The sequence below is a fragment of the Polypterus senegalus genome, chromosome 18, assembly GCF_016835505.1.
Source record: "Polypterus senegalus isolate Bchr_013 chromosome 18, ASM1683550v1, whole genome shotgun sequence".
Taxonomy (NCBI): Eukaryota; Metazoa; Chordata; class Cladistia; order Polypteriformes; family Polypteridae; genus Polypterus; species Polypterus senegalus.
Genome location: NC_053171.1, coordinates 79,646,634 through 79,663,300, shown reverse-complemented (window position 1 = coordinate 79,663,300; position 16,667 = coordinate 79,646,634). Strand labels below are relative to the sequence as shown.

The window sequence follows — 16,667 nt, the reverse complement described above, 5'->3', positions numbered from 1 at the left end:
CGGCATCCACAGTGATGTGGGCTCTGCATCGGTATGTCATGGTGAAAAAGGAGCTGAGCCGCAAGGCAAAGCTCTCAATTTACCGGTCGATTTACATTCCTACCCTCACCTATGGTCATGAGCTATAGGTAGTGACCGAAAGAACGAGATCGCGAATACAAGCGGCTGAAATGGGTTTCCTCCATAGGGTGCCTGGGCTTTCCCTTAAAGACAGGGTGAGAAGCTCAGTCATCCAGGAGGGACTCCGAGTAGAGCCGCTGCTCCTCCGCATCGAGAGGAGTCAGATGAGATGGCTCGGGCATCTGATCAGGATGCCTCCTGGACGCCCCCCCTGGTGAGGTGTTCCGGGCACGTCTAACCGGGAGGAGGCCCCGAGGAAGACCCAGGACACACTGGAGGGACTATGTCTCTCTGCTGGTCAGGGAACGCTTTGGGATTCTCCTGGAAGAGCTAGAAGAAGTGGCCGGGGAGAGGAAAGTCTGGGCCTCTCTGCTCAAGCTGCCGCCCCCGCGACCCAATCTCGGATAAGCGGAAGAGGATGGATGGATGGGTGGTTACTACAGAATTTCATCCAGACTTGATGCCTTATGGATGTTAAGTTGCTTAAAAACCCTCCCTTACATCATCCTCACAAATAAAGAAGGACAAATCATGCTTCCCGTCAAAGCAGTCTTAAAGAAAGATTTAATCTAATTCCAAAAGGAAAAATCAGATGCAATTAAAATTAACCATTAGTTTGTAATCCATAAACATCAGTATGCATTGCCACATTTTATATACATCACATGGTCTACCATATTCAGCTCCCATTGTGTCCTGGTATTGACTTTGAGCAATTTTAATTTCATTTCCAAGCTCTTACTTGCCTTCTGTCCATGTTTCCATATTACAATCCTGAAATGTGTGACTGCAAGCTTCAGTAAATTACAGATATCACTGGGTATTCATGGTTTCATATCAGGCAATGATCAGATTATTTGAATAGGTACTCAGTCATATACACAATTGTTTTGTTAATTTGATGATGAATGTTGTATAATCATTTAGATCAGATCAATCTCTGAACATGTTCTAATCTAAAGATTAAAAAAATAAAATGTATGCCGCTTACAGATCTCTCAAGTTTCACTTTCTGCTTGTAAATAATAAGGAGGAGTACTGAGAGATGATCCAGCTGTCCCAGGTGATGTCATTATTACAGTATACTTCACTGACACCTTTATTCAAAGAACTCTGTGCATTTAGGACACAATACAATTGTTTATACACATTTTTCACAACTGCAGCTCTTACTAGGCTCCACACACAATGAGTCAGAAGTGATAACTGAACCAACAAACTCTAGCTTTAAAGTCCAAATTACACTCACTACAACAAAGTGTGGACACAAATAAACCTCAGAAGTGACATAACTTTGAACTGGACCCAAATCTACAGGTCCACCACCCCATTTGCTATTACCATGGATAACGATAAAACTCTAGCAGCACACGGTTGAGCTCTTCTGAAATCATTCAAAGCAGGCAGCTCAAGGTGTTTCCTGCAGAATTGACTTAGAAGAAACAGCAATGGTAGTCTTTATGTCATGTCTCCATACCAAATTATTTACTCATCATGAGACATGCACACAGGTAACAGCTGTCATGTACCCTTAAGCAGATGACTGATTTGGTGGGGTTGAACAGTGAGACGAACCATTTTCACATAAACAACACGCCATTCCTACAGCACCCCTATGCTCCTAGTTAGGGATGGACAGATCTCCTATAAAAAGTACAGTAAAACACTTGGGCTCCTAGGGATAAACATTTGTAAATAAGAAACACTCTAAAATATGTTCCATCTCTACAAGCTGCTCTTACTATACATTGTATTTTTGGATTTTCCCAGAGGAGGAATCACTTATTCTTAAAAAGAGTAAAACAAGTACACTGAATCCAGTTTTGCAAAATGTAAAATATGCAGCCATTAGTAAAAGTCACTGTCAACAGAAGAAACAAATTAAAGAATTCCACGTTTACATTAAAACTATGCATGGCACAACCCCACAGTACATACTTATTATGCAGGTACTTTTGTTTTGCTTGCTAAGCTGCATGTTTAAAGGCAGATGAGGAGACCATAGCGTGTGTAATTACTCCACAGATGTATGTAATAACTTAATAGCTCAGCTCTACCAGTGATTATATATTTCAGTCGTTTACCCCTTAGGTCAACTTTTCCTGTTATTTTCTTAAACTGTCATACAGCTTTTGGCAACAGCAAGTCCACCCTAGCTCCAGTCACACCAGGATCTGTCCCTTGGCCTGCTGTTTTATTTGGATTTAGGTCTTTGTACTTGGCCATACTTTAGTTATAATTTCACGTGAAAGTTCAATTTGTGTAAAAGTAAATGTTCAGAGATATTTTGGCACATAAGCTGCCTTGAATAAATTAAATGTGAGATGAAGAGTACCTTACAAAAGCTAAACTTTAAAACACAGAGCCAAAAATACCAACTCCTTTTTTCCCCTCACTCAAGGAGATAACACAGTAAATGTCTTGTTATTCGCCATACATAAATCAAAGGTTCAATTTTTTTGCATCCCTAACTTGTTCTGTATCTTCTCACTGCTACCCTGCCCTGACCTGACCTGACCTACCCATGCTTTCAACAAATTCTCAAATGATTCTGTAAGTCTATACTGGCAGACATTCCCAAAATTAGTTATTACATTTTTTTGTCGATTCAAAGCTCTCCAACCAGAATCCTCCACTAGATTCACAGCAGTGGCCACACAGCATTGGTTCTGTTAATTCTTCAGTGGCAGCCTGTGTCCTCTGCAATTAAATGCAAAATCCTGTCACTGTCATATAAAACTTTATCTGGCCTTGACACTGGGCTACATCAGCAACCTTACTAAACTTTAGATTCGGGGTATGACAAGGTTGCGATTGTCATTGGGGCAGCTTAGGCAGACTAATCTATTTTTCATTGGGTTTTTAAAAGCCTTCAGTTTGTTCGTTCTCAATCTTCCTAACAGCATCTTTAAAGTTTTAGATTTATTGACTAGATTCATTCCATTGACAGCGAATTACATTCACTCCATTAAACAACTTAAAACAGTCTACATGAGAAGGCATTTTACTTGCGCTATCTTACCCTCTATTTTGGTATTACTAAGTCTGACAAGGTCTTTGTTATTTCACCCTGCACCCAGTGTCCACTTGGGTCTTTCGTTCTACCATCTAGAACTGCACAAGACCTTCTCCTGGCAGAAAGAGGATGGAAATATTCAGATGTCCCATACCTACTTAATAGCATCCCACAGATTTCTGGGCCGCAGATTCCTGCTAAGAACATTTCTCATAATTTAAAAGTAGCAGCACTACTGGATGGAGATGTAGGGATTCTGAAGACCACTGGAGTAAATTAACAAATGCACTATCGTAATTTGTGGAATTACGCTTGTGGTGATGTGAGCTTTGTGACACACATGTGCAGCAACGATACTTAGAGAAGTGACCTTCAGATGGTGCTCAATTGGTATTATTGGTACTAAAACACCATTTATACTACCACCACAAAGGAGAGTAATTCTGGTGCTATGACATAGTCAGTTGGAAGCACTTCTGGGTCAAGCAGTAGCCCCTTAAAGTAGGGATTGCTAATCCTACCAGCTCCCCCAGGTGGTCCCCACAGAACCCAACAAGGTTGCCTCAAAGGACTATAGGCCCCAGCGTGACCTGTGGGTGTCTGTGTGGGAATTCTTGCCAAGGGATGCTGCCCTCTAGCATATCACGGGAGCCACTAGTCTAAATAGATAGTCTTCCCCCATCCCTCCATTACACCAGGAAAGGAACTTCAGTCCATCCCTGCTGGGATGCCAGCATAGTCAATCTGAGGTTGACACTTTCTGCCAAAGGCAGGTAACAGCTTGCTTTTCTTCTTGGAGATTCATGATTGGCTATTTTGGAAGAGTGGGCTATTTCTTTATTCAACAAACAGGTTTACCTAAAAATAGTGCCCATTATATTGTATTTACTTGTTCACCATTTTGTAGCATTGGTTGTTTTATTTAATATTTTAATGTGTGGCCCTAGAATTTAAGTTTTATTTAGTTTCTGACACTTTTGAAATCAGCTTTTTATTGAGGACTTCTGTTCAGAGTTATTTACTGGCTTTCTTTTCTGAATTTTGCACTTTTGCCTCTACAGCTCCCTTTTGAAGTTGTTAAAACAGTTTGACACGTGGGTAAAATTCTTCAGAAATAAGTTGTATTAATTTAATCAATCCTATTTTGTTACTGTATGTAGTTTAAAACTTTGGAAATGTTGCATACACAAAAAATAAATTACTAACATTGCAATTAATTAAATAGCAAATATTCACCTTACTTTTATTAATAACAGCAATCTTCATCAATACTATTTTGCTAAATAATGAATTTTGTTTTGATAAGACTCCTCTTACAATTTACACTAAACACGAAGACACATCATCTTCTACACACAGAAAGAAAAACTTGATCTTTTAGAAGGTGCAAGGCACAAATTAATTAAAGTACCAATTTAAAAGTGCAAGTGGCAATTTTTTGTATGTAAACTAGAAGAAAGTGCTTTTAGACTGGGCTCATCAATAACAGTGACAAAAAAAAATATATATATATATATATATTGACATGCCTTTTGTTATAGACATACTAGTTTTTCTTCTTCTGGTTTATATGTACTTCAATACCCCCATTTGTGTGTGCGCCCCGTGTAAATACTTGGGAGTTTGTTAGCTCTCATGGGTCTTTTGGACATGTCACAGTCACAAAAGCAGATTGAACTGTGGGTGTAAAACTAAGATGCCTTCAAATAACAACAAGATTTATTTCTGACCAACCCAGCATACCAGACTCTCAGGGTTCATAAACCAGCAATTGGCTTTGGCAAACAATTGTGATTTATATACTTGTCTGACTGTTAGTTTAGGGGATGAATGAAAGAAACAAAGCCCTTTGCTATTAACAGGACACCAAAATGCTTTTACTGTATCTTGTTAATTTTATAAGGTCCTTTTAAGTGTGAACTTTACCACATGGTGCAACAGATTGCCATACAGAGAGGAGACAAGCATTCCACATACAAAATACAATCAGTGAAGTTAGCCTTGATACTGAAGAGAGAAGGACAAAGAAAGAGTTAAGATACCAGCCACTCGTTTGTGGATTTGTAACATCAACACCTGTAGCATTCTGAAACAGAGAGTTGTCACTATTGGATGCTATTCGGTAGTTGAAACGGTCCTCACTTCACTACTGGACTGCATTTAGATTAAGGATTTTATCAATAAAATTACAAGTACAAAACACGCTAACTGTGAACTCCACCCCAAGGTCCTTTAAAAGTGCTAAATAATAGGTTACCTATCTAAAAGGCTTTGTCAGGAACACACAACTCTATTATAATAAAAAAATCTTGGGACGAGATAAGACTAATCCTGCGACAAGACAGGACTTTTTGAAGAGACTTTTTTGGAAAGATGTCCTATGAGACGGAGACTTTTACCATGAGATTCTTTCAAATTACACCCTACTTACAACTATTTTCAAACAAGACCACAGTCATCAGGTGTATTTTGGCACTTAACCTAGACAGACACCAATCCGTTAAAGGGCTTACTTCTGAACACACACACTTACAAAGATCCAGTTTAGAATCACCCATTCATCTAAATATGGCAGAGAGAAATGATGAAGTCAAACGAATTCACTCGAAAATTGCCGATCGGTTACACAGCAAATTGATTAAATGCATATCAATAGAATATGCTGAATTAGTTGGTGGTGATCGTGTGGAAGATGAAAACATCAATTTACAATATCCCCTAGATTATCTCCAAGTGTTAACACCGTCCGAATTACTGTGGAAAAAAGGATGTATCAATTTTATTGCGTCATTTATGTATGAGTAATGGAATATGCAATGGAACAAGATTAGTTGTATTCAACATTGGTGAAACAGTTCTAACATGTAAAAATTTAACAGGTGACAAGAAAGGTAATGTAGTACATCTTCTGCGGATAACAGACACCACAGGAGATCTTGATATGCCATTTGTATTAAAATGTTTACAGTTTCCCGTTAGAATAGATTTGCAAAGACAATTAACAAATCACAGGGACAAACATTAAAAAAAAGTTGGTTTATTTATTAGAGAGAACAAAATGATATTCACTCAAGGGCAGTTGCGTTGTCACAATGTAAATCCAAACACGGAATCAAAATTCAATGCGATCTTGAGGAAAAGTTAATTCCATATATTGTTTTAACTGAAGTTTTAAAGTAAAAGTGAAAATAATGCATATGTAACAATTCCCCCCCATGAAAATAACTATTTTTAAATTGTATACCTGGTTAACCAAACCCAGGGGTTGGCGAGCGAAGCTTCCTAGTAGTGAAGAAAAGAATGGGATGGAACTTTTTGCAATCTGTTCCCTGGCTCAGGCCCTAAACCACATTGCTAAATACAGTAAACTTCATGCTTCAATAGCCTGAATGTAGGGTACAGAGTATTTCCTGCACATTTAATATCACTTTTGTTCTTTAGTTTTAGCATTGCGCCAGCCCTAACATGGACAGAAATAGTTTATGGATGAAGAAATGCTGATTTACCTACCTATCCACATTTTTTGCACCTGCTGAATACAGTCTCCCAGTTGTAGGTAATATACATAAATATATAATATCTAATCTCTTTTAATATACATAAACTGTTGAAATAATAGTTTTCCTATTAACAGACTAAAAGAAAGACGCAACTGTGTCTCCACCTGAGAATTATATCTTACATTTTTGTGGTTTCCATGCTCCATTAGGCAGCCCACAGAAGAGAGGTGCTGACAGATAATCAGCCAAATGAAAGTCCCCTCAGTGTTCCAAATTGTCAGCCTTCTCTACATAAACCCATGGCGCTTCAAGCAAGGATCCATTCTGTGACCTTGTTACACAGGGCGTACAGTTTTTGGTTGCTAGGCTTTTTCCATTTCACTTGTGCCCATTCCATCGCTAATCCCTGAGGACAAGAGGCTGCTATGAGTAATGAGTTTTTCCAACTAAGCCTCTAATGAATTTCCCGCTGCCAATAAGAGTGCTGCAGCGTCAAGTCATTCTCAATATTTATGTGCAATAAATCAATAGAGAGGTTCAACTGCTGACTGTTGGCATAGCAACTACTGCTTTCTGCACATGCTCAGTTGAATGAGAACAGACAAATCTTTTCTAAATGTGTATTTTAGAAAATGGTATGGTTTAATAATTTAGTCTGTGCCTCTTTATGTATACCATAAGCATACCCTTTATGTATGCCTGAAACAAAACCTTTTTAACATGCTACACTTGCGTTGCTTTAATTAATATTAGAGCCTAATGTTTTTCAGCATTACAAAATGGTGGCCAGACAATTCCCCACATCAGTCAATTCCCCACATTCCCAACTCCCCACAATTACAATTCCCCACATCACAATTCCCCACATTGCAATTCCCCACATTGCAATTCCCCACATTGCAATTCCCCACATTGCAATTCCCCACTTCCACAACTCCCCACATTGGGATAATATTTATTATAACCATAGACTAATGTACTATATAAGACAGTCAGAGGCCTGTTCAATGACTTGATAGCAGAGTTCCCTGATGAAGACAACTACAATGACCTTCTTGCCTACTTTGAATCAACCTACATTACTGGAGTAAGAGGCAGAGATGCAGTGTTTCCCATTAGAATCTGGAATCACTTTGAAGCTGCTGCTACTGGCCTACCAAGAACAACAAACTGCTGTGAAGGATACCACAATTCACTGAGAGCCCTGTTTCACTGCAGTCATCCAGGTGTGTGGGATCTTCTGGAAGGTCTGAAGAAGGACATGGCCATCCACAGCAAGACATTGGCTGATGCAGATGATGGCAGACCACAGCCAAAAAGGAAGAAGTATGAGACCCTAAATAGCAAAGTAATTGAGGCTGTCCAAGGGTATGCCAATCAACAGGATAAGATTAAGTATTTGAGAAAATTGGCCAACATGCAGTTTCCAAAGTAACCTTTGTGTTTAGTAGTTTCTGTGTACTTTAGTCATTCTTGTCAATTATTAATAGTTTTGTACTGTACATTTAGTTTAATGATTTTTCTTTTATTAGATAAACCTGTACAGTGGAATTATTAGCAAATGGAATAGGACCTTATCTAATTCATTATTTTGTACCAAGCATATTTTGTATTAAACTCATTTGTTCATTTGTGTATATCAGTTACTTGTATTTTGTAATCAGTAATGCATTTCAATAAATTGTCATGAAATAAAACTTTTGGAGATTAATTACTACTATTTGCATTTTGGAATTCCTTCATTATATTATTAATTCAGTGCACTCCATATTATCCCAATGTGGGGAGTTGTGGAAGTGGGGAATTGCAATGTGGGGAATTGCAATGTGGGGAATTGTAATTGTGGGGAGTTGGGAATGTGGGGAATTGACTAAGGTGGGAGTTGTCATGGAACCTACAAAATATACTGTTAGAGGTTATTCAGGATAACATGAAAAGGTATTTTTTACAAAATCAATTCTGCATGACTATGGGGGATCTTCCATATACGAACAGCAATTCTTAGACCTTCCAGTCTGGACATTCGTGCCAAATCTAGTAAGGAAGGAGAGGATTAGAGGCCTAACATAATGCAAGTTCCAGCATCCTTTAATATTAGAGGCCTAACATAATGCAAGTTCCAGCATCCTTTAATACTGGTGCTCCATTAGCTTGTACCAAGGGAATAAAGTATAAGGACACTTTTCCCAGAAGTCCAAGATGACTCCTCTCCCCAGCAGAATGCCAACACATTTGTAATTCCTAGAGGCTCATCTTATTTCAGAGCAGAGAAGGTGTGCTGGAAACATGCCTTTGACTTGGAGTCCTGCTGGTGAAGTCACCATGCAGGTTCCTTTAGCACAGCTGGCCAAATTGCTTGTCTGTCTTCTCATTAGTCAGTTGATCTCCAGAAGATTGTAGGTTTGAGTAAGTGAGACATGAAGTAGTCATGATACAAATAAGTAATTATATTTATTTGCATCTTTAAAGTTCTTCTCTTTGATTTTCTTTGGAATGTTAACAGACCTTTCATCAAGCACTCTATTCAGATGCAAGATTGATTACAGTGGGGAGGGGGTGCTTGCCTGATTCAGAACCGTATCATTAAGCCTTTACAATACTGTGGATGTGGACCTGGATAAATACACCCATTAGGCTATCATCCTGACTACCTTTTTAATTTGACATGGTCCCTACCTGTTTCCCCTTTGTTCTTCTCTTTATTTTCCTGAAAGTAAAGTAGAGTTGTCAAAAAGTTTAGGAACATCTCCGCTCTTCTCCAGCTTGATACAATCATACCCATCTTCTATAATGGTGCTCTTTGTACTTGTGTCAAACACGGCTCTTTCCTACTTGTGCACAAACAAAAATTCCAACAAATCCAACTAAGATATTACCTGCTTTTGTTTATTTTTCTGAACCCACTTTTTCTATTACAGGGTCAAGGTGAACTGGAGCCTATAATGGCAGTATTAGCCACTGTGAAAGAACCAGCACTGGAAGAAAAAAAAACAATTCTATGGGAAATATATGCTGGGCAGCAAAGTGGCATTGTTAGTTTAAATTTTATGGCAGGTCATGGAGTACCTATGGGTATTCTGAGTTTCTTCTCTATCCCCTAAACATGCAGTACAGCACATGTTAACTGGTGACTCTCAATTAGCCCTGTTTGTGTGCGAGAATAAGTGAGTTCTGTGATTGGCTGGAACTCGGCCCAGAGTAGCTTCCTGCCTTGTACCCAGTGCTACCGGAATATTCAATGAAACTCAAGATCTTGAATCATTCTCAAAGCAGAATAATCCATGTGTATGGAAATAAGTGAGGTTCTGCAACCTCTCCCTTTCTCAAGTTCTCTGTCTGTAAGGAAGTGCACAGCTCATATGACATTATTATTTTGTAAATAGGCTATAATACTGCTTTCTCCAAGGGCAGACAGAAGTGTATATTGTAAGTAACATATATATGGAGAACAGAATTAATATATGAAAAAGGATACTTATTCGAATGAAGTGATTTCAAAAATGCTAAAATTTTCAAAAGCAAAAACAAGGTAGGGAAAACATTCACATGATCATCTACAAGACAAATGAAAATAATGAGAAAGTTTAGGAACTTGTAAACAGTTAACTTTGAAAACAATCAATCAGAGTCATAAGGAAAGAAAGGGAATTTGATCAAGAAATGTCATCACCAAGCGAGGTGGTTCATCTTAGCTGCTGCTGCTGGTGAATTAAACAAAACTATGAGAAATGAAAAGACCACCCTGAATCACTGCTCCCTTCTTCACTGTTCCACTGTGCTTGGTCTCATTTCTGGTCATTGGACTACTTATTATTTCTGTGTCTTTTTCTATTCCTCTGTGCTCACACCGATAAATCTACAAAATGATTTAGAAATTATTTTCTCTCTCTATGATAGACAGACAGGCTGACGGATACTTTATTAATCCCCAAGGGGGAATTCACATACTCCAGTAGCAGCATACTGATAAAAACAATATTAAAGAGCAATAAAAGTGCAGTGCAAGTTAAAAAATGCAATGTGGAGAATGTGAGGCAGCTATAACCATCTATAATCTTGTATAATGTTAACGTTTACCCCCCCGGGTGGAATTGAAGAGTCGCATAGTGTGGGGTCTCCTCAGTCTGTCAGTGGAGCAGGACGGTGACAGCAGTCTGTCGCTGAAGCTGCTCCTCTGTCTGGAGATGATCCTGTTCAGTGGATTCTCCATGATTGACAGGAGTCTGCTCAGCGCCCGTCGCTCCACCACAGAAGTCAAACTGCCCAGCTCTGTGCCTACAATAGAGCCTGCCTTCCTCACCAGTTTGTCCAGGTGTGAGGCGTCCCTCTTCTTTATGCTGCCTCCCCAGCATACCACCACATAGAAGAGAGCACTCGCTACAACCATCTGATAGAACATCTGCAGCATCTTATTGCAGATGTTGAAGGATGCCAGCCTTCTAAGGAAGTACAGTTGGCTCTGTCCTCTCTTGCACGGAGCATCAGTATTAGCTGTGCAGTCCAGTTTATCATCCAGCTGCACTCCCAGATATTTATAGGGCTTCACCTCTGATAATCGCAGGGTCCGGAAGGGGTCTGGGCCACCTAAAATCCACCACCAGCTCCTTGGTTTTGCTGGTGTAGGTGGTTTGAGTCGCACCATTTAACAAAGTCCTCAATTAGGTTCCTATACTCCTCCTCCTGCCCACTCCTGATGCAGCCCACGATAGCAGTGTCGTCAGTGAACCTTTGCACGAGGCAGGACTTCCGAGTTGTATTGGAAGTCCGATGTATATAGGCTGAACAGGACCGGAGAAAATACAGTTGCTTGCGGGACTCCTGTGTTGCTGACCACAATGTCAGACCTGCAGTTCCTGAGACGCACATACTGAGGTCTGTCTGTAAGATGTTGTCTCCTTATTTCTCTATCATTTGGAATTCAAAAATAAAATATTACCTGGAGGTTTTAAAGTGTGAGATTATATGTTGCTTTTGACAGATGACATGATTTGTTTTTTGTGGATCATCAGACATCCTGTTAAAGGGGTATGCTAATGTGACAAGTATTTTTATATATATATATATATATATATATATAAAACAAAAAAGTAGTGATTTACAATTAAAGCTATAAACAATATTTTAGAAGTCGAGCTGTATTTCATTAGGCTTTAATCTTAATATCACTTTTTTTGCTACATCACCTTAATATTTCAGTCAATAACAACACAACAGTGTACTCACACATCTAACTCTACTTGAGATGAATCACCAATTATAGTATACCAGTAACAGCGCACTGTGCGATAACGTGCAGTGAACACATTTGACTTGAGCATTCCTAGTTTTCATCCTCTTTCTCTCTACATTTATCATTCATTTGCTCAGAGGTTCATGCACGTGCTGCTTCCTGAGCAGCACTTCTTTTCTCCACCCTAGTCGCCCACTTCTTCTATTCTTTCATTGGCATCTTTTTCTGTTAACACTGATTAAGTCAGTATTTGTGTTGCAATTTCTAAGTATGTTTTCCTTAATTTTTCACTTAAGCTGGCACTTATGTCTTCAATCTGCCTCAAGAATGATTTAAGATATGAAGAGGTAGGGGAAGTGACGGCGAAGGTGGTAGAGATGAGAACGGCGCCCTTATGCATGTGCCTCACGGCCGCCCTGCTGCACGCTGCCAAGAGTTGATTCCATCCATCCATTTTCCAACCCGCTGAATCCGAACACAGGGTCACGGGGGGTCTGCTGGAGCCAATCCCAGCCAACACAGGGCACAAGGCAGGAACCAATCCTGGGCAGGGTGCCAACCCACCGCAGAGAGTTGATTCTACAATAAAATAAAAATAAAAAGAGGAATAACCTTGGAGGTCAAGCATCACACTAAAAGTGGATAGTAGACGTCCCGTAGTATATGTGTACCAAATTTCAGGTCAATAGGTCAAACGGTTTGCAAGCTACAGGTGATTTAAAATCCTGGACAGACAAATAAACAGCAAGGGTAGCGTATTATATATTTAAAGATTTTTCAGTAGCCTAGCTAATTTTACATTACGTGCTATGTTTATATAATGATGATGGGAGTGCCTGGCCAAATGTGCAAGGGCCTTCCAAATGAAGAATACATAAAGGGCACTCCTATTGCCTTCTCCAACACGATTATTGTAGTATTCTTTTATTTTAATCTAGGTCCAACCCACATCGTTTCTTACATTCTGGACCACATAAAAACCCACAAAAAACAGATCCTATATTCATATTTTTGCAGCTAGCCAACAGGTACCCACTGTTATCTCATACAACACAGGACATTATATGCTGATCCCCATCCCACTCTGCATCTGCCTTCTACCGGCAGAAGAAAGCAGCCTGCACCACTCCACTTCAAAACACACCATTACAATACACAACAGGAATCATACTCGTATACAAATTACAACAACAACATTTATTTATATAGCACATTTTCATACAAACAGTAGCTCAAAGTGCTTTACATAATAAAGAATAGAAAAATAAAAGACACAATAAGGAAACAAAATAAGTCAACATTAATTAACATCGAATAAGAGTAAGGTTCAATGGCCAGGGGGGACAGAAAAACAAAAACTCCAGACGGCTGGAGAAAAAAATAAAATCTGTAGGGATTCCAGACCATGAGACCACCCAGTCCCCTCTGGGTATTATTAGTATTAATATTATTAATATTAATTATTAATAATATTAATTATTATTATTAATTCCTTTGCAACAGCAGTAACCAAGAAAGTCCCCTTAAATAGGAATTTATGTAAATGTACTACATTTATGAAAATGAGTGGATTACATTTTATACAATATTCAGTAATAAAATAAGGAAGCGGACAGAATCACGTCACACCCATTCCTTTAATAGGTTATGTACTTGTCATATTCAGTGGTAGGCAAAATGATCAGGTTTGCACTTTTTGCTACATTCCCATCATTAAGAATGGTGGTTAGTGTTGCTACCTCAAAGCACAGACCTAGTCACATTCTAGGGCTGGTCCCTGTCGGTTTTGGAATCTATAAGTTTACTTTACTTCACACTGGCTGCCCTCCCACATCTCCAAGAGGCACATTTAAATTTGTTACCAATTCAATTGCCAAGTGTCCAAATTGATGGTTGTGCCCTATCATGGTCTAGCATCCAATTCAATGTTATTTCCAGCCTTACAAGGGATGCTGCTGGCTCCATGGGAATCTGTAATGGAGCAAACAGATTTAGAAAATGGATGGGTGGCGTTTCATTACTAACCTTAGGGATGCTTGGTATTTTTCAATAACTTTGTTTAAATCACACCTCTAGTACACAATATCTAACAATTGTGTCTCTTTTTTTAATTTAAACCACTACCACAGCTTTTATCCAAGTAGGACATTCTTCTCCTTGTTGCGCTGTTCGCCAAGTCCAGTATAGGTACTGATATGACTTTATAGGTGGTTGGCATCTGCAGTATGTGCACACTGCACAACTGGAGTTCTAACACTAGACATTTTTTTTCCCCTGATCAACAACAACATTAATTTATATAGCATGTTTTCAAACAAACACCATAACTCAAAGTGCTTTATAAAATGAAATAAAAAGGAATATAAAACATAAACAAACAAGATTTGGCGACAATATTGCACAGTATGCAACAAAGGAAAGGGTAAGGTCAGATGGCCAGGAGGACAAGGCAGTCTACCTAACACAGATGTTCTAAAATCAATCCTCATAGCTTTCAGGCTTCAAATAGAAGAAATTGATGATCCTTTCCGAAATACCACGAACAAAAAAAAAAAAAATGATACGCTATACAGTGATCAGTAGCTTACAGGAGCCATAACTATCAATAAGTTCATTTAAATCTCTCCCATTGTTCAAATGGCCACTTTTTGCATCACTGCTTACATCGTAACACTTTCACTATAATCTTCAAAGGTTGTAGACTGGACACATTCACTTGTTAAAAGTGCTGCATCCACCAATCTTTAGTCACTGTGTAGTTTAATGACTGGTAATCCTATGCAAGTCAAAAAAAGTACGTTTGTCACCCAACCAGAATGTAGCACTCGTGGTTTTTTTTTTTTATTTTAAGACCTTTTAATTTGCATCTCCTAACTGAAAAAAACTCAGCTGGCAAATATTTTTTTACTGAAAAAGTATGAAGAACAACTGGCATATTAGTCAACGTTATCTTACTGCACTTATTTGCAACTCATTTGCTTTACCTGCTTACTCTGTAAGAAACCATTTCAAATATCCTATTTCTTCCAGTAGTACATTAGGCAAATGCATACACAAAATATACAGTGCATACATACACACACACAATATTTTATATACAGTACAACACACACACACACTTGTGTATATTATACACAGACAGATTCAAACATTCTCAAGAACACTTAACCCGGTTCACTAGAGGCCTGCATCCTAACCCAGGAGCATGGGGCATAAGACAAAACAAATTCTAAATTCAGGACCCACTCTCTTACATATATAAACAAACACACACAATGTTAAGACAGTAAAAACAAATTACCATTTCTAGAACTACATAAGAAAAAAAAATATTCACCAGCCATATCAGCAAATTAAATTATCTAACCAGAATGATAACACTGCTCTGTTTTTTTAAGCACACGCCACCAGGTTTAAAGATATAAATACAAATCATTCACAAAGGTCAAGCACACCACAGGACAGAAACCCAAAAAAAGTACAGGAACGCACTTTGTCTAATTAATTTCACTTGAACAGGAACACATGATGTTCACTGCAGCTCATCGCATGGTCTCTGCTTAGATCATTAAGACAAAACAACTCATTTAGACCCTGACAGTAGTGTTCTTGTTTGCTGAAACTGTTTTTTCCTTTCATGGTTGATAGTTGAGAGATGTGCCACAGACTTATCTGTACATGACGTCAAAAACGGTCTCTCAGGCACATGGCTGGGGAGGATTCTTACTGTTAAGTGGTCCTAGAACCTGGGCTCCCACTGCAAATTGATACAGACAGTCACAGTTATGTTTTTCTTGCCGGTAGCTTTCTTTACCTAGCTTGTGATGACTCCTACTATAATTGAAAAAACATGATCGGTGCAGAATGACTGTGTGTTTATCAAAGCAGAAATGCCCAGGCAGGTTGCCATAAGTGATTGTTCTGATATATACAGCTAATAAGCAGTTGTGTTGACTTCAGTGTCTAATGGACTTTAAAATCAAATTTAAGGCAGCATATGAATTAGCAGAGTTTCAAGACTATGACCGTTCAAAAGCATATTCAACTATTTGAATTGGACAGCTGCTTCTTACAGTGCACTAATGAAATCTAAAAACTGTTCTGAATATGCATCGTAACTCTTAGGCAGAGAAGTCCAAGCCAAAATATTCCAAAACGGGACACTGCTACCTTTAACATTACAGTCATGCAGACAACAGACGAATAAGAAGACTTACATTCACCAGAGATTCAGGGAGGAGGAAAAAATAAATAATACCTTAAAGTTAGTTGTTACTCGAATCACAAACTACTAAACTGCATCTGTAATGCAGGAGGGCTATTTTGAGCACAATATCTTTACCTAATTAAAAGCATCACGTATTACACTGAGCTTGTAATATTTATGTGACTAGCCATCAAACAGTACACCTTTTAAGCAGAGGTGGTGTAACTTTAAATATGTTAAATTAGCAAGCAGAAAAAAAAATGACTTTTACAGGAAAAAGAATAAAGTAAATGCAGATGTAAAAAGAAATAAACTGTATTTTGGCATCAAAATAGATCTTGAAGTAAGAAAAATAAATTAATAAATCCAAGCTCTCTTTTCAAGCTAATGAATAAGTCCCTATTTTATTTAATTAAAAAAAAAAGCCTAGATGCTTTTGTTTTGTAATGAACCCTTTTTGCGCTATATGAGATGCATACATTCGAAGATGTATGTTTAAGTCAAATAAATGAATTAGTGTTTATATTAAACTGAAACCTTGGGGTACTTAAACATGAGTAGTTCAATACATTTTATAAGAATATATACAGTAAT

The 16,667-nt window shown here is 38.4% G+C and overlaps 1 protein-coding gene across 3 annotated transcripts in view; it reads right to left on the bottom strand.

Annotated features, from left to right (window-relative positions):
- daam1a (dishevelled associated activator of morphogenesis 1a) overlaps positions 1 to 16,667 on the bottom strand; it is a 305,416-nt gene that overhangs the window by 219,495 nt on the left and 69,254 nt on the right. The window lies entirely within an intron of this gene.